Source organism: Helianthus annuus, chromosome 5, assembly GCF_002127325.2.
Source record: "Helianthus annuus cultivar XRQ/B chromosome 5, HanXRQr2.0-SUNRISE, whole genome shotgun sequence".
In the NCBI taxonomy this organism is placed as follows: domain Eukaryota; kingdom Viridiplantae; phylum Streptophyta; class Magnoliopsida; order Asterales; family Asteraceae; genus Helianthus; species Helianthus annuus.
The window spans coordinates 17,896,170-17,915,926 of record NC_035437.2 but is presented as its reverse complement, the minus strand read 5'-3'; positions in this window follow the sequence as shown (position 1 = coordinate 17,915,926).

Here is a 19,757-nt window from a genome sequence, read left to right as displayed (position 1 = left end):
CACCATGTATCCAAGAAACTTTCCTGCCCCCACTCCGAAATGGCATTTAGCAGGATTCAGCTTCATGTTGTATTGATCCAGGATATCAAATGCTCCCTTGATATCCTGGAGGTGATCCTCAGCCTTTTTAGATTTCACCACCATTTCATCGATATATACTTCCATGGTGTCCCCCAGTTTGTCTTTGAACATCATGTTCACCAATCTCTGGTACGTTGCACCAGCATTTTTTAAACCAAAAGCCATAGCAGTATAACAGTAAATACCTGTTGGTGTCATGAAAGCAGTATCCTCCTGGTCTAAAGGTTCCATTTGAATCTGCTGGAATCCTGAGGATGCATCCATGAAGGTTAACATTTCATGGCCGGCAGTGGCATCCACCATCGAGTCTATATGAGGCAGAGGGAATGGGTCTTTTGGACAAGCTTTGTTCAGGTCTGTGTAGTCTACACAGACTCTCCACTTCCCATTCTTCTTTTGAACCACTACCACATTTGCTAGCCATCTAGGAAATTTGACTTCTATAATCATTCTAGACTTCAATAATCTTTCAACTTCCTCTTGGATAATTGCATTCCGTTCAGGGGCGAATTTCCTTCTCTTTTGTTGTATAGGCTTACATGACCTGTCAATTCCAAGCTTGTGAGTAATAATGTCTTTCGATATACCTGTCATATCCTCATGCTTCCATGCGAATGTTGACATCCTGCATTTCAGAAAGTTAGTTAATTGTTCTTCAATATCCTGAGGGATATTGGTCCCTACGAGCACCGAGATATCAGGATTATCTTGGTCCAGGATAACTTTTTTCACATCCTGCTCCGAATTCTCCACGATATCCTGGGCCCGCATCTTTAATTGCTATGCTGGACTCGGTTTGGCCGAGGATTTCATTGAGGATGAGTAACATTCTTTCGCTTCTTGCTGATCACTATCGATTTTGACAACTCCCCAAGGGGTAGGGATCTTGATGCATTGGTGATATGTTAATGGAACGGCCTTCATATCATGAATCCACGGTCTTCCCAGGATGATGTTATAGCAGGATAGAGAATCCATCACACAGAAACGTTGCATCTTGTTGACTCCTTCAACATATACGGGCAGCTTTATCTCTCCCACTGTGTTCCTAGCTTCTCCACTGAAACCAACGAGCACAGTAGACTTCGAAGTGATATCCATTGGAGACACATTCATTCTCTTCAGAGTCTCCAGTTGGATTATGTTGACGGAACTGCCATTATCAACCAGTATCCTGCGTACAAAATGGTTAGCCACATATAACGTTATTACCAGAGCATCATGGTGAGGATCCTGGACAGTATCCCTGTCATCAGCGTCAAACGTGCTCATTTTGTCAGTTGTGAGGGTAGTCATCTTGACAGGTTTGTCCCCCCTCTCAGCCTTAGCTTCTTTTGCATGTCTCTTTGCCGACGAGTACGAAGTCCCGGAAATATCGGGTCCTCCCGAAATGAAGTTGATTATCTTGGCATCCGCGGGAGGTGAGGGTGCCCTTTCAGGATCCTTCTCGGGATCATGCCCTTTATTTTTCTTCCTTCCTAGCAAGTCCTTCAGATATCCTTTGCTCAAAAGATAGCTTATTTCCTTCCTCAAGGCAATGCAATCCTCCGTAACATGTCCGAAATCTTCATGGAAGGCACACCATTTGGATTTATCCTTCCAATCAGCTTTTTGTTGATTTTTCCGAGGCCACCTGGCTTTATCTCCTAGACCCTGCATAGCATACATTAGTTCGGGTATATTAACAGAAAAACAATATTCGGATAATTCAGGATATTCTTCAGGATCCTCGTCTTCAACAGCATTCACTCTCTTGTTATCATTTCTGCCATACGGCTTGGAGCGATATGGCTTATATGAGGATTCTGACTTCCTGTTAGTCGATTCGTATGTTGAGGATGCATTCATCCTTTCTTGCATTTTCTTGTCATCCTCCAATCGAATATATCTTAGAGCCCTATTACGGGCCTCGTCGAGATTCCTGCAGGGATTCATTACAACATCCTGATAAAACTGAGAATCCTTTTGCAACCCCATCTTAAAAGCTTGCACAGCTGTTGCAACATCAAGATGTGGGATGTCCAAGGATTCTCGACTGAATTTGTTCACATAATCCCTCAAGGATTCTTGAGGTCCCTGAGTTATCCTGTAAAGATCACTGGTTAGTTTTTCAAAACCCTGACTGCAAGAAAATTGACTATTAAATAAATTCACTAAGTGGGCAAATGATGTAATCGAATGCGGAGGAACATTTAACAGCCATTTTAAGGCTGATCCTGTCAGAGTAGAACCGAAACCCTTGCACAGGCAAGCTTCCTTGAGATCCGGAGGGATAGGGTTGATCTCCATCCTTTCCCTATATTGGGCAATATGCTCTTCAGGATCCGTGGTCCCATCGTAAAGCTTCATGCTCGGAGTCTGAAATCTTTTTGGGATTTCAGCATCACATATAGGACGTACGAACCGAGATATCCTGTGGCTATCCTGGGATACTTCAGGAATTGGCTGCACCACCCCAGGTACACTGGATATCATATCCTTTAGCTTCTGAAGCTCCCTGGATAATTCTGACGTTACAACTGTATCCTGCAAACTGTTAGTGGCAATAGCATTATTATTATTAGGTACGTTACCAGTCGGTGGGTTCTGCCCATATCCCGAAGCATATCCTGAGCTCCTCACGGTTGACATCCTAACCGAGGAGGGTATTTCAGGAGTATGATTCTGAGGAAGACTGGGCACAATATTCCCCCTATTATCCTCAGTATACACAGCTGAACTAAAGTTCAAAGCTCTGGGCTGTAATGGAGTGACAATATCCTCAGCAGGTCTGCTCGAGCCAGACTTCAGGAGTTGTATTTCCCTCAACAGCATCTGGTTCGTTTCCTGTTGCTGCCTCATTTGTTCCTGCACACTCCCAAATAAGGTTAGAATTTCATTATTAGAAGCCAAAATCGGAGCAGATCCCTGAACATTCCGAGTAGGGATGATGTCCTGAGGTTGCGAGGAAGATTGCATCCTTGGAGGAGGTGGTGGAAGCACTGGACCAGTAGTAGCAGAAGTCATAGCAGACACAGTAGAGGAACTCATGTTTGATCTTGAGGCCATTATGGACAATGTGGCAAAAAGTTTTGAAAACAGAAAACTGATTAGCGATTTGATAAAGATTTTTAGTAAAGAGAGCACCACTTGCCCCACGGTGGGCGCCAAATTGTTTTGGTAAAAAATTACCTAAGCAATTTAGTGATCAAATTAGTTAAGTGAGGTAGTGTGCTAGAAAGTGTTATTGAAAATGTGCTTGTTAAGTTGTTTATAAAATCAGTATTCGGGATACGGCTCAGGATATCAAGCTGTATCGATGATCAAACAATGAGCGGAAAGTAAAGTAAATGACACGAGATGTACGAGGAAAGCCCTTGATCAATCTAGATCGCCGGCATAAAACCTCGGGAGCTGACAATCGCAGCTCCTTGTTCTTCTATTGCTTCAAATATCAGGATACAGTGCAGGATGTGGTGCGGATCAACTAAGTGTTACAATATGATTTGGATACAAGTGTGGTGATTGCTGTGAACTAGAGAGCAAGAGTGTACGAAAGTGTTGGTGAAAGAGTCTGTGCCTTAAACTGATCCGCCACATCTATTTATAGTAAAGATAAACCAACAAACTATCCTAAACTTGCGGGATCCACCGAATATTCCTTCATTGAACGTTGTAGACCTGGTCTTTCGGGCTCAACGTCTCTTCTTCAACAAATTTGTCCGAGTCTCCCTTTCGACCGTTAGTAAGTCTTAACCTTCAACCTGCACGTGGTTAATTAATAAATCTCAGGATATTACCCAAGATGTCAGCAATATCCTCTTCCAGCATCCTGGTCACAAGCGAACAATCAAAGGCAGGATATTGGTCAGGATATGTATGCTTAGAAAATGACCCATAACAGTAGCGTAGGGAATAACCTTCCGAGGTTATACCTTATGGTCATTTAGGTTTGATTAGTCGCATGATAAGTAGTTTATATGCCTTTGGTAAATTACCAAAATACCCTTTTCATACATAATTGGTAAGTAAGCATATGTAACCTAAACTTTTGTCACGTAACTGATTATGTAACATAATTAAACATGTATGGCATACAATACTTGTCATAGGACTAGTTAGACGTCTCAAACGCGCATTGCACGCACGACGCGTTAAAGTAGCCTTTGTTAAACCATAGGTCGCGATGGGTCAAAAGCACTTAGGTTAGGTTTCAATTTAGGATGTAGCCTTTATTAAACCATATCACATGAGTTCCAACACTCATTTGGTTTACAAGACTTCATTCTATCCGATCGTCCGATTTAGGCGTCTATTGTTTGACTAGTGGTTCGATTACTAGGTGCTACTTGATTTCTTTGATTTGCTTGAGATTGTTGGAGTTCTATTTGATCGAGGACACTTTGCACTTCATGTGAGTACATAGTTCCCCAATTTTACTGTTTTCAATTGTGTTGGGGTGATTCATATGTACGAAATGGTTTTCAAAGTTTAAACGATGGTTTTTCAAAAACAATTAAGATGGTTTATACAAACTAATAACGATTTCAATAAAGTGAACAAACTTATTGGTTGTAGTTACATAACAAATGACATTCATTGGCATTGATCAAGCTGACCAGTATTAGGTTATGGTACCATAGGATCTGACAAATCCCGTTATTTTACATCACCCATGGTTATGTGTGGGGGTTGTGGGTAACGACTGAATCTGATATTAGTTAATTTACCCTTTGGTGGTTTGTTAACGCGAGAAACGAGACGCGAGGTGGTTGAGTCACAAAGGTTTGAATGTTATTAGCGAGACAACCATAAATAAGTTTTCACAATTAAAACGAGGATGATTTTTAAACGATTTAAACGAGTTAACGATTTGGAAACGATTTGAAAACGATTTGAACAAGTTAAACGAATTGGAAAAACGATTGATTTTTGGTTAGTGTATAGATAACGGGATGGGTGTAATGTGATGAAAGCATGGTGGATACGCCGCTGGTACTTCTTATATATAAGTGTTTTCATCATATTACATACCGTGGCGTTATTTAGTTCACTTGGGTAAACGATTTTGAAACGATGTCACACAAATGATGTTTTCTAAAGGATATAAACCATACGAGCTTTTAACGAGTTTTACAAGATGTTTTACGAATTGATTTACTATTTACAAGTTGGATTTCTAAAACAAATGCTTTTGGGGTTAAGAATCATGGCTACGAGATTTTATAAACTATAACCATCTTGTTTTGAGTTGGTTAATTATGTTGCAATACATTTTTTTCAAAACAAGGTTTGTATTTTGACTCTTGTAGTCTAATTAAGTACTGCAACATGTAAACGAAGCCATGATTCCGATACTCTTATAAAACCTATGTACTCGCCAGCATTTCTTTGCTGACTTTGTTTTTACATATGTTTCAGGTGATGTTGCTTGATTGATTCTAGGATGCATGCGTCACGTAGGATCTGGACAACGCCTTAGTGACATAATAACAATTGATAGACGATATGTAGTTTATTTGTGATGTGTTAAGACAATGAAATGTTTAATTTTATTCAATAACGAAACTTTTTGTATCCATGGTTGTGAAACAATAGCTTCTGTTACAACACTCCCCGACGTTTCCGCCACGGTTTGTTGTCCTACGTGGTCGGGGTGTGACAGAAGAAGTTGGTATCAGAGCCAATGGTTATAGGGAATTAGGTTATTAGTAATGCTTTGACCTAGACTATAACTTTAGGACCCTAACGCAAGTTTACTTGTGTTTAGATTTTTAAAACAATACCGTCACCTATCCTTAGGTGATAACCACAATGAGAACGCTAAGTTCGAATCCGCTTTGAAAACTAATTATCTGTTCTAAGATGATTGATTACTAGGTCTTGAACCCTCTGTTATAAGGTTTTGAACCCTTCCAGTTTGACTCATGCTTGGCATGGTGCCTTCTGGGTTTTCAAAGTTTCGTCAAAGTTTGGGTCTAAATAGTGTGAACACGTGCAAACTGGAAGAGTGGGTGCCTGTACCCTGGGTCTTCTGTCTAAGGCTAGAGTGTTCGTACAAATCCGTAGTATCGGACCAGTCACTCTTACCTGGGAATTCTTGGGGTGAGTGTCCACTTATAGGCGAGCATGTCTTCGGCGATACATTATTTTTGATCCATTTACTTTAATTAGTCTCTGCGTGTCGTTTGTTTGTTCGAGGTAACGAACGAATGATCGCCTCTCTTGTGTTTTTCCAATTGTCGATCCCGCTCCTGGAGGAGCATTCAATCTGAATGCAAACGAGGCTCGAGCTGACCACCTCGTTGTCAATGGTACCTTTCTAGTTAACGGTACGTTTCTTGTTAACAACCGACCTGCATCTATTCTTTTTAATTCTGGAGCCGATAGAAGTTTTGTTTCTTTATCTTTTGAGCCTTTGCTTGCGATACCTAGAACTAAACTGAGGAAACCCTTATCTGTTGAAGTCGCTACTGGTAAACCTCTTGTTCTCGATTCTGTTATTCGTGATTTTCAGTTGAACCTTGATAACCATCTTTTTTCTATTGACCTCACACCGATGCAACTTGGGAGCTTCGACATTATCGTTGGAATGGATTGGTTAACCAAACACCATGCTGAGGTGGTTTGTTTTGATAAGATTGTTCGTATTCCTTTGTCTTCTGGTGATGTTTTGGAAGTTCGTGGTGAGAAACCTTCAGGTGGATTGAAGCTTATGTCATGTACGGAAGCCCAAGGGTATTTGAGAAAAGGATATGTCGCTTTCCTAGCACATGTCACCGAGGAGAAAGACAAGAGTAAGAGTATTCAGGATATTCCGATTGTTCGGGATTATCCAGAGATGTTTCCTGATGAACTGCCTGGTTTGCCTCCAGTTCGTCAAGTCCAGTTTCATATTGACCTTGTACCCAATGCCAACCCAATTACAAAAGCACCTTATTGTCTTGCACCGTCGGAGATGCAAGAGTTATCGAAACAGCTTCAAGAGTTATCTGATAAAGGATTCATCCGACCGAGCTTTTCACCTTGGGTAGCTCATGTCCTCTTCATGAAAAAGAAAGATGGATCTTTTCGAATGTGTATCGATTATCGTGAGCTTAATAAGCTCACCATCAAGAATCGATATCCCCTACCTCGAATTGATGATCTCTTCGACCAGTTGCAAGGTGCTTCATGCTTTTCCAAGATCGATCTGCGTTCTGGGTATCATCAACTTCGTGTTCTCGAAGAAGATATTCCCAAAACTGCTTTCCGCACAAGATATGGGCATTATGAGTTCACTGTCATGCCTTTTGGTTTGACGAATGCTCCAGCTATCTTTATGGACTTAATGAATAGGGTCTGTAAACTTTATTTAGACAAGTTCATTATTGTGTTCATCGACGATATTCTTGTTTATTTGGAGTCTCGAGTTGAGCACGAGCAACACCTTCGCTTAACATTGGAACTGCTTAAGAAGGAACAACCTTTTGCTAAATTCTCCAAGTGTGAATTCTGGCTTAAAGAAGTTAAATTCTTGGTTCATATAGTCAATGAGCAGGGTATTCATGTGGATCCATCCAAGATTGTTGCTATTAAAGACTGGAATACACCAACAACGCCTACAGAGATTTGATCTTTTCTTGGCCTTGCTGGTTATTATCGTCGATTCATTTCAAATTTCTCGAAGAGTGCGGTTCCACTCACTGCTTTGACTCAGAAGAATAAGCCTTTTGAGTGGGGACCCAAGCAAGAAGAAGCGTTCCAAACGCTGAAGCAGAAGCTTTGTAATGCTCCTGTTCTATCTCTGCCCGAGGGAAGCGATGATTTCGTTGTCTACTGTGATGCGTCCAACTTAGGCCTTGGTTGCGTCCTCATGCAACGAGGTAAAGTTATTGCATATGCATCAAGACAGCTGAAAATTCATGAGAAGAACTACACAACTCATGATCTTGAGTTAGGAGCGATGGTTTTCACGCTTAAAATCTGGAGACACTACCTCTATGGAAGCGAAGTGTGTGGTTTTCACCGACCACAAAAGTCTCCAGCATATTCTTAATCAGAAAGAGCTGAACATGAGGCAACGACGTTGGGTTGAACTCTTGAGCGATTACGATTGCGAGATTCGTTACCATCCTGGTAAGGCGAATGTCGTAGCCGATGCGCTTAGTCGCAAAGAGCGAGTCCGGCTTCATTCTGTTCAAACGCTATCTGATCTTCAAGCTCGTGTTCTTCAAGCTCAGCAATTTTGTGTTTCACAAAATTTGATAGGTGAGGAATTGCCACGTCAACTTGTGCTTAAGCTCGAAAGGAAAGACGACGGTTTGCTCTACTTCAAGGATCGTTTGTGGATTCCGAAACAAGACGATCTTTGCACCTTGGTAATGGACGAATCTCATAAGTCTCGATATTCTATCCATCCTGGTGCTGATAAAATATACAAGGATCTTCGTACTCACTACTGGTGGCCTGGTATGAAGAAGGATGTTGCCTTGTATGTATCAAAATGCCTAACTTATCTCAAAGTCAAGGCTGAACATCAACAACCTTCTGGTTTGCTCGTGCAACCAGAGATACCAGTTTGGATGTGGGAGAACATTGCTATGGATCTCATCACTAAGTTACCGCGTACTTCTAAAGGTCATGATGCTATTTGGGTTATTATCGATTAATTAACGAAATCAGCTCATTTTATTCAAGTTCGCGAGGATCTATTTGCTGATAAACTGGCAAAGATTTATGTTGATGAGATTGTATCACGACATGGTGTTCCTTTGGATATCATTTCTGATCGTGATGCCCGATTTTCATCTCATTTCTGGAAGACCATGCAATCTGCTTTGGGAACCCAACTGAATCTAAGCACTGCTTATCATCCCCAAACAGATGGTCAATCTGAGTGAACGATTCAAACTTTGGAGGATATGCTTAGAGCATGCGTGATAGACTTTGGTGGTAATTGGGATTCTCATCTTCCATTGATCGAGTTCTCTGACAACAATAGCTATCATGCTAGTATTAATATGGCACCATTTGAAGCTCTCTAAGGTCGAAAATGTCGTTCACCTGTCTGTTGGAACGAGACCGGTGAAGCTCAGCTTACTGGACCTGAGCTCATTCTGGAAACAACAGACAAAATCAAGAAAATCCACGATAATCTTGTGACAGCTCGAAGCCGTCAAAAGAGTTATGCGGATATGCGACGCAAGCCCTTAGAATTTCAAGTCGGAGATCGTGTCCTACTCAAGGTTTCACCTTGGAAAGGAGTGGTGAGATTTGGAAAGAAAGGAAAACTTACACCTCGATATGTGGGACCATTTAAGATTGTGGAAAAGATTGGGAAGGTTGCCTATCGACTAGAGCTACATCCAGAGCTTGGGAATATTCACCCGACTTTTCACGTGTCCAATTTGCGAAAGTGTTTAGCTGACGCTGATCTTCACATTTCTCTCGACGAGATCCGAATCAACGAAACGATGCACTTTGTCGAGAAACCCATGGAGATCGTGGACCTTACTTTCAAGCAGTTAAAGATCAAACGGATTCGATTGGTAAAAGTTCGTTGGGAGTCCAAACGTGGCCCAAAGTTTACTTGGGAACATGAGGACCAGATGAAGCCAAAATATCCGTATTTTTTTTCACAAGCTTCCTCTAGTTAAAATTTCGGGACGAAATTTCCTGAAATAGGGGAGACTGTGACAACTGTGTTCTATAGTCGTGATTCAATGTAAAACAATGATGATTATTAATAAAACAATGTTCTTTGGTGTTATTATATGTGTTTTGATGTTATTATGTGTGTATTTGTGTTTGGTGATTTTTCAATTTGACTCAAATCCGATTTCAAGCTTTAAATCGCTTTCTGGAAGGTTATACGCGATCTGATGCGTAAATATAACCAGTTTAATGCAACAAACACTCTGAAATAGTGAAATAGGCTTAACATACCTTAAATAACCTCCACATAACTTAGAAATAAGTTTTGGATGCTTTGGTGTGTTGAAATCAAGTTTGTTCGATTGAAGGGACTATTTGTGTCAAACTGCGAAATTAAACCGATTTGTATAGTAACGAACATTCCGAAACTTGATCATAAGTTAAAAATACCCTAAATAACCTTTACATAGCTTAAAAATAGGATTTCAGGGGTTCAGTATGCTAAAATAAACTTTATTGATCAATAAGGACTAAAAGCGTCAAAACGTGCACAAGTTTGCACTTTCGCGCATATCTTACGTTCTGAATATATCCAAACATCCAAAAATTTATGCAAGCATTAAAATATTTTATTTTAGTGTTTGGCATGATAAAATTCCATTCGTCGCTTAATTTGGATCCTTTTTGCGTTCGTTACGACTTCCGTCGTAATTAAGCGAATAACGCAACCGTACGACCAAACGAACCGACATCCGAGATATTTTTGAGCATGTTTTGAGTTCCCTATACTTTAACTTTATTTTAGAGCCTTGAAATGGGGTTAACGGGGCTTGAAAGTGCAAAAAAATCAAGTTTTACAAGTGCAGGGACGATTTTTGAAATTTCTGACCAGATTAAATGAACCTAGTCCATTTTGAAGTGTTGATGGTTTTAACCCATGGTTTTGCAAAACCATGGGTTGGTATTCAATGAACCTAGTCCATTATGACTCATATTAGGGGCTCCCATGGTTTTAGAAAACCATGGGCACACATGTAAGGTCCAGATCAAAGCTCAGTTTTCGATGAACGATCTTAACGGTTCTTGAATTCCTATAAATACCCACCCTCAATTCCTCCCAAAAGCACACTTGATCTGATTTTAGCTCTCTAAGTTGAAGTTTATGCTTCATACCTGAGAGTAATTCGGATCAAGAGCTTGCGGGGACCTTCTGTAAGTATTCTTTCGTTCTTTCATTTGTTTTTATCGTTAAAGTCAAACTGCGTTTGACTTTCTGCTTTGACCAGTTTATGGTCAACGCGAAGTTCGTTTGAACTTCATAACGTGAGCGTAATCACGATGGTTATAGTCCCTAGTGACTATACCTACTGATTACCAAGTTATCTAGGCTTAGTGACGAGTCGTAGTTTCGGCCAAAATGCGTATTTACGCGCATTTTGTAACCAAACTACTCTAGGGTATCAAAACCGTTTGTTTTGATATCAAAACCTGTTTTCTAACTTAACTAAACATGTTTCGACATGTTTAGCTCGTCACTTTTTTAGATTAGTGCTTGTGTAGAGTCGTATGTCAAGCGGACTAAACACTCGCTTAGACTTTCGAACACGACCCGTTTGGTCGATCATTATGATCCGACCAAACATGTTTAGTGACCATAGTAGTATATGTTTCGGGATATAGCTCCAGGATATACACTCAGGATACTTCAAAAGATTAGAGGATTGGCCCCCTCTCTCACGTTTAAGGGATCCTGATCCCTTCACATGTTTAAAGGTATTCACCTTTCTCTCGAATTGGGTTTAAACACCCCGCCTGGAGCGCAAGTTATCCAGGGATAGTTCAAGATAGCGGGACCAGTCCATGTAAAAGTGGCTGACAATTTCATTATTGTTGGCTATATCCTGGATCCTAAAGGTATAAGAGGATTGATCACCCTCTCTCAAGAAAAGGTATTTTCATACTCTCTAAGGTTTAAAGATTTTCTCCTTTCCAAGTCTTAGAGTTTATACACTCCCGCCTGTAGCGCATGAAAATTTGGGATTTTCCCCAGAATACTTATGAGTTTATTCCCAGAACACTAAGGATTAATCTCCGGTATATTTTAGGGCTTATCCCCTGTAACACAAGAATTGTTCAGATAGTTGGTACTGATGTCTAAAAAATTTCTAAGTATTCAAAGGTATTATGGACAGGGGACATTCCTACGGGGGCAATTGTGAAAAGCTCAAGCTTGGACCTAGTACACTTAGTGTCTCAAGCTGTGGATATCATTGTTGGAAAAATTGCAAATGGAATCAAGTTTGAGAATAGGGTTACACTCTATTTCTGGTATGATCTTTCCTTTATAAACCCTATTTGGATCATTTGAATTTTAGAAACTATGTTTGACAAAAGCATAAATATCCTGATTAGGATATATTTTCAAGAATATGGTCTCGAAATGTATTTTCAGAATATGTTTCAGGATATTTGGTTGAAATATTTGGGATATGACACTTGGGTTAGAAACTAAAACTGTATTCTAGTCAAACAAGTATTATCATAACAAACTTTGTAAAATAAACTGTCTTTTTTAACTTTATCTAAATTGTCTGAGTTGTAAAAACCCTATTTAACGAAAGCCTTTACAGGATGTTTGTGAGTATATTGATCAGGATATTTTCAAAAAATAATTATACCAAGTTTGGAACATTGGAATTCAAACTAAACAATGCATATTGATAAACAACAATGGATAATTCAAAGGAAGGTTATTTATTAACATAGCAAAAGTTGTGATTTTGGTTTCATCTCAAACTGAGATCCATCCACCAAAAGCACGATTAGTTTCTAATTATATTTACACAACGGTTGAAGGTTTCATCTCAAACCGAGACCCATCCGCCTCCACCCGTTGTACTGTTCAAAATAAACCATACTAATTGATGACCAAGGGCTTCATCCTGAAACCCAGGACCCATCCACCTTTGGCCATCATATTGTCTTAATGCAGGAAATGTAAATTGTTTAAAGACAGGAAAAGGAAATTGTTCAACAACCCTAAACATCAGAAAATAAAAAGTGGGCTCTGGCCTAGGCACAAACATCCATCATTGCCCACTTCACTCCTTTCAAGGAGCAGCACCTTCTTGACCAACAACGTCTTCACCAGCATCAGCTCCAGTATCCTTAGCAGCATCACCACCAGCATCAGCCACCTTCTCGACCACCTTGGCAGGCTCATCAGCAATAGGCTTCGCAGGATACTCCACAGGATTGCCACCGAGATCCCTCAGCTTTGCCTCCTAAGCTTCAACATTCCACGAGGGGAATTCAAGGCCCATGGCCTTGGCCTCATGGGCCATTTTCAACCTGGCTTGGAGGAGAGAGATAACAACGGAGCCCTTAAGGCTTTTCCCATAAGAGACCATGTCCTATTCATGTTGAACCTGAGCTGCATCGTATTTAGCCTAGGCTTATTGGGTAGCCATCTTGATGGCAGCCTGATGTTCCTGGATCATCGCCTTATATTTGTCCTCGTAGTGCTGTGATTTGGCGGCGACGATTGCTACTTGATCTACGACGGTAGCCTCTGCCTTCCTCAAGCTAACCTGCAACATCTTGTTCAAACCGCATGAATCCTCGTATAGAAACACCAACCGCTCGAGACCCTATAATCAGGTGAACAAGTATCAATATGTGTATTCGAAATATATAACCAGCATGTGCGTGCAGGATATAGGACTGACATACCTACCTGATTAAGGAAGCCGGTCATAAACTTGCTGGACTCCGAGAATCCATGATTCTCGAACGGAAAGACGTCTGAAGAAGCGGGGGAGTCTGGCTCCTTCCTCTTACGGGAACTGGAGCTGCGTGGCTTTGAGGCGGTGGAAGGCTTGGAAGCAACGGCGGGTTTGGAGCTTGAAGGTAAACGAGGCAAGTCTCCAACGTTCAAGTGGACTTCTTCTCCTCAAGACTCGGGCAAATATGTTGAAATATGGACGTTGAAGCCGGAAGACTTGGACTACAACGTTCACATAGGGAATATTCTAGGGATCCTGTTTTATAGGCTAGTTGGTTGTTTTCATTTTACTATAAATAGGAGTGATCAGATCAGATAAGGACACACAATTCTCTCGAATTCTCTTTCTCTCTAGCTGCAAACAATCACTACGCAAATATACTTGTATTCAAATCGCTTTGTAACACTTAGTTGATCTGCATCATATCCTGCACTATATCCTGACATTTAAAGTAAAAAGAAGAACAAGGCAGTTGCGATTATCAGCTCCCGAGGTTTTATGCCGGCGATCTAAATTGATCAAGGGCTTTCCTCGTATATCCCGTGTCACCCTTTACTTTTTTGCTCATTGTTTGATCCTAGATATAGCTCAATATCCTCCTGAGCCGTATCCTGATAATTGTTTTTACAAACAACTAAATTAGCATATTTTCAACACACATTCCTAGCACACTACCTCACTTGACTAATTTGATCACTTAATTGCTTCGGTAATTTTTGACCAAAACAATAAGTGTATAATGAAAATTATAAATAACTAGAATTAAGCACCTACGCGTTGCGGCGAGGGCCTAAAACTATGTCAAATAACATCAACGCCACACCACTGGTAGCGACCACCAACACTGAAGTTGCGGCGTGTTAATGCGAAGAAATAAGACTGAAACATATAACATATAAAAAATAATTATGTCGATTTAGGACCCACGCGTTGCGACAAACTTGTTAAACGGAAAAATAGACGTAAAAACGTTGAACCACACACGCACGTTGTGCAGTGTTAACTCGTTAAATAACATAGAAAACAATAACTAAGTCGATGTAGGATCCGCCCGTTGCGGCAAACTTGCCAAAGGGGGAAATAGACACGTTGCTACATACCTGTCAAATGTGAAAAAATAGACCAAAAATGTTGAAACACACATGCACGTTGCGACGTATTAACTCGCAAATTTTAAAACGAAACGTAAAACGAAAAACGAAAAACTTGCGAAAGATAAAAAGCATGGGGGACCAAAGTTGTAAATAAACAAGTTTTGGGTTAAATTACAAAAGATAAAAAATTTTGGGTTAAAAGTAAAAAAATTAAGATGGCTAAAATACAAAAGATGAAAACTTTTGGGTTAAAATTGGAAAATCATAAAAAGTTTTTGAAAAACACCTTATGCTTGAGGTACAACAACACAACGCAACAATGTGTTGCTAATTTATATTAAGAAAATAACCATTTAAGAACAATTAAGTTTTTATTGATAACAAATAAAATTAATAGCGGTACTCATGATTTTTGTTTTTGGGTTTTTCAGATTTGCATTTAGACATCTAATATTACTATTGTTACTGTTACTGTTACTGTTACTGTTGTTGTTGTTGTTGTTATTATTATTATTATTATTATTATTATTATTATTATTGTTATTATTATTATTATTTTAAACAAAATTGAGTTAGGATATCTTATAGATAAATGGTTTGTTAATTTTTTTTTTTTTGAATGGCCAACAAATCAATCCCGAGCACTCTCGGGGCACCCACTGGACAAACGGAGTACTCCGAGAGTAACCCGAGTCGTCCACCACCAATTTTGGGGAAAACCCAGTAACCCACCCGCCCGTAGGCACGACTGTAGATTACCAGTAAAACCCGTTTGGCTCAAGGATCGAACCCAGGTATCCCTGGGTCTCCTATCACTGCCCACCATTGCCTCACTCATTTTTACACCAAATGAGAATTGAAAACAAAATTGAGTTAGGATACCTATGAGTTTTGCCGACAAATAAGTGATCATAATAATACAGAAATTCTATGCTCCATCTTCTGCTATTAAAGTGAGTCATTCGACAATGAAACTCACCAAAATTGATCAAACAGAATATACTTTTGTGTTACGTCGATGTTCAAGAAAGCGAGAGTTTTTGCTTAGCTTGGATCTAAGCGTTTAAGGTATAAACTATATACAACATTGTATGAAGGATTTGGGTTTTCCACTACTTCGTAGTCGAGAATTCCGAATTTGATATTGATTGGTATACTACTTGGTATTGTCTGTATATAAGTATTAACTGTTGACATCACCACAGGGTAATCACTGAACTACTGATATCACCGCAAGGTGATCACTGAACTACTAATATCACCGCAAGGTGACCACTGAATATGCTCTACTGAATTTGAACCACTGAATATGCTCTACTAAATATGAACCACTGAATGTGCTATTGAACGCGTTTATACATGCATATATATAGATATTGTTGGAATTGTTATGTTGTTATCCCACTTAGTAAATTTACTCAGACATGTTATATGTTTATGATAATTGACGTGGGAATAGTAGCAGTTTTCTAACCCAAATCACAATTTTGCAGTTTTAGTGTTTTTTATCTCATTATTCCATACCTAATATATAAATTAACCAACTCTACGAATATTGCCCGCAAAATGGAATCACGAATAACTAAGTTATTTCAGTTTTGCCGACAAATAAGTGATCATAATAATACATAAATTCTATGCTCCATCTTCTGCTATTAAAGTGAGTCATTCGACAATGAAACTTACCAAAATTGATCAAACAGAATATACTTTTGTGTTACGTCGATGTTCAAGAAAGCAGGAGTTTTTGCTTAGTTTGGATCTACGCGTTTAAGGTATAAACTATATACAACATTGTATGAAGGATTTGGGTTTTCCACTACTTCGTAGTCGAGAATTCCGAATTTGATATTGATTGGTATACTACTTGGTATTGCCTGTATACAAGTATTAACTGTTGACATCACCGCAGGGTAATCACTGAACTACTGATATCACCGCAAGGTGATCACTGAACTACTAATATCACCGCAAGGTGACCACTGAATATGCTCTACTGAATTTGAACCACTGAATATGCTCTACTAAATATGAACCACTGAATGTGCTATTGAATGCGTTTATACATGCATATATATAGATATTGTTGGAATTGTTATGTTGTTATCCCACATAGTAAATTTACTCAGACATGTTATATGTTTATGATACTTGACGTGGGAATAGTAGCAGTTTACCCAAATCACAATTTTGCAGTTTTAGTGTTTTTTTATCTCATTATTCCATACATAATATATAAATTAACCAACTCTACGAATATTGCCCGCAAAATGGAATCACGAATAACTAAGTTATTTCAGTTTCGTACCAAGTACGATTTGATTTAAAATAGTGAAATGTGATACCTATATAAAAACAAAAGCTTCTGACACCTAACTCGAACCGACTCGTAGGTACCTTTAATACCCATGAAAAACCAAACAAGTATATAAGACCATGGGGTGTGGTGTAACCCTCCCCGAACATCCACATCATCACCTTACCTCCACCTCATCATCTTCCCCATCAAGGGGGTGGTGTACCCCTTCGCCCTCCAACCAATCAACATCCTCAAATTTCAAAAAGTAAGCTCGGGGAGAATGGAGATCCATCCCCAATTGTCCTGAAATGTATTTGTGGGGGGTTGTGTTCCCCTTGGGGGACGGTGCCGCATGGGTTTCCACATAAGTTTCCCCGAACCCACACCCCATGGTCTAATATGCGAGAAACACTAGAAAAATAATCATACCTCGTGATCTCTCCCTCATATTTTGATAATTAACAAATTATCTGTCAAAAACAAGGTATCACAACAGAACTTATGTAAAAACCCAAACTAAAGAAGTCTGTACCCTAAATATTCAGAGATTTGTATAATATTCAAAACACTCACAACAAACACCTATCACAACCTACACAGATTATCAATATGATAATTTGTACTAGAACGAAGAATACAGGAAACTCTCACAAGATCATAATCAACACGAATCGGTCAAAACACCGAGAATAAACCCCTATCGCCTATAAAGAATGACAGACTCTTCAGTTATTGGAGTGAGTTGTGTTGACACAAAACCAGAGAAAGACTTTATATAATCTGCAGGAGGCCCACCGACTTGAAGACTTGAATTTGTTACACCGTTACAACTGCATCTTCTATCAGTTACACAACCCATCTGGTTTAAGCCCAAGATGCAAAGTTCCTAAGCCCATGTTGACTCAACACCGTCACATGTCACTAAAAACAAAAAAAAAACATAAGATAATGAAAAATGATACATTTTGGTTACAAACTTAAAAAGTGAAGTTTTGTTTAATAACTTTTAACACCCCCCCCCCTAGTTTAATAACCAAATGGATCGAACAAATTAATACCAGAGCATAACTCAGCATGTTGATGAACCAATAAACCTTTAGTTAATGAGTCTGCCAATTGTTGTTCTGAGCCTATTCCAGCAGTTTTGATTAGACCTTTAGAAATTAGATCTCGCAAGAAGAATAAATTTAACTCGAAATGTTTCGTCCTGTCATGAAAAACAGGATTTGCAGCTATAGAAATAGTCGTAGTACTATCACATTGTAACTTCACTGGTAATGAAACTAATACACCCAACTCTTCTAACATGTTTTTCAACCGCACCACCTCACAAGCAGCAACCACCATTGATCTATACTCGGCTTCAGCCGATGACCTTGAAACAGTAGCTTGTTTCTTACTTTTCTAAGAAACTAAAGAGTTTCGCAGGAATATACAAAACCCAGTAATCGATTTTCTAGATTGCAAACACTTTGCCCAATCTGAGTCTCAGTATGCAACCAAATAAAAATTAGATCCTTTAGATAACAAAACACCTTTCCACGTGACTGTTTTAAATACCTTAATAGCCTGAACGCCACTTTTAAATGACCTTTTGTTGGATTATGCATGTATTGACTTAGAAAATGAACTGTGTATGATATATCTGGTCTGGTATGAGCAAGATAGATTAACTTGACTACCGGTTTTTTATAACCAGTTACATTTTCAACCATATCACTATTTCTTTACATAGGCAGTTACGACATGATTTTGTTCAATTGAGGTGTTAACCGGTTTGCATACACTCATGCCATACTCGGTTAACAACTCTAGACAGTATTTCCTTTGGGGCAAGCAAATACCTTGTTCTACTTTGATAACCTCTATGCCTAGAAAATATTTCAACTCACCAATATCTGTAATCATAAATTTAGATCTTAAATTCGCTTAACATTTTCTATTTCAACATTGCAATTACTTGTGATGACAATGTCATCAACATACACAAGTAAATAAACTATAACTTGTTCAGTCATTTTAATGAACAATAAATAATCACATTTACTTTGACTGAACCCTAAGTCAAATAACACATTTACTAATTTCTCATTCCACATCCTAGGGACTTGTTTCAGCCCATACAAAGACTTTTTCAATCTACACACTTTTTTCTCATCTTTGGAATAGTAACCATCATGAAGTGACATATAAACTACTTCATTTAAGTTACCATATAAAAACGCATTATTTACATCAAGTTGATACAGACTCCAATTATTTTAACAGCAATACAAACAATGCATCTTACTGTAACAAGCTTAACAACAGGCGAAAACGTTTCCTCAAAATCAACACCTTGTTTTTGGCTATATCCTTTGGCAACAGGCCTATCCTTAAACCTTTCAACTTCGCTTGTTGACTTATATTTAATCTTATTGACCATTTACAACCAACTACACTCCTACCATGACGTAATTCTACGAGTTCCCATGTATCATTTCTATGAAGAACCTCTATCTCTTCATTCATGGCGGTAACCCAGTTAGGATCCTTTATAGCCTCACTAAATAGTTTCGGTTCCCTACTTATGTCAAGAACAGATGTAAAACACATATGTTCTTTAGATAGATTTGAATAATTAACTACCTTCTCTAACCCATACTTAACCTTCCCTTCAATGATATAATCATTTAGACTTCTAGGTAACGAAGAATTTCTAGTAGACCTTCTGAGTTGGCTTTGGTTACCTATTTATGTGTTATCTAACCCCTCAGAAATGGATTGTTCTTCCTGAACAGGTGTCACATGCTCAGGCTCATCAGTCCTAAGTTCACTAAAACTGGGCGACTGTTCCCCAGCCCTACCTACAATATAAGTGCAACTTGGCTCTGACTGCTGAGA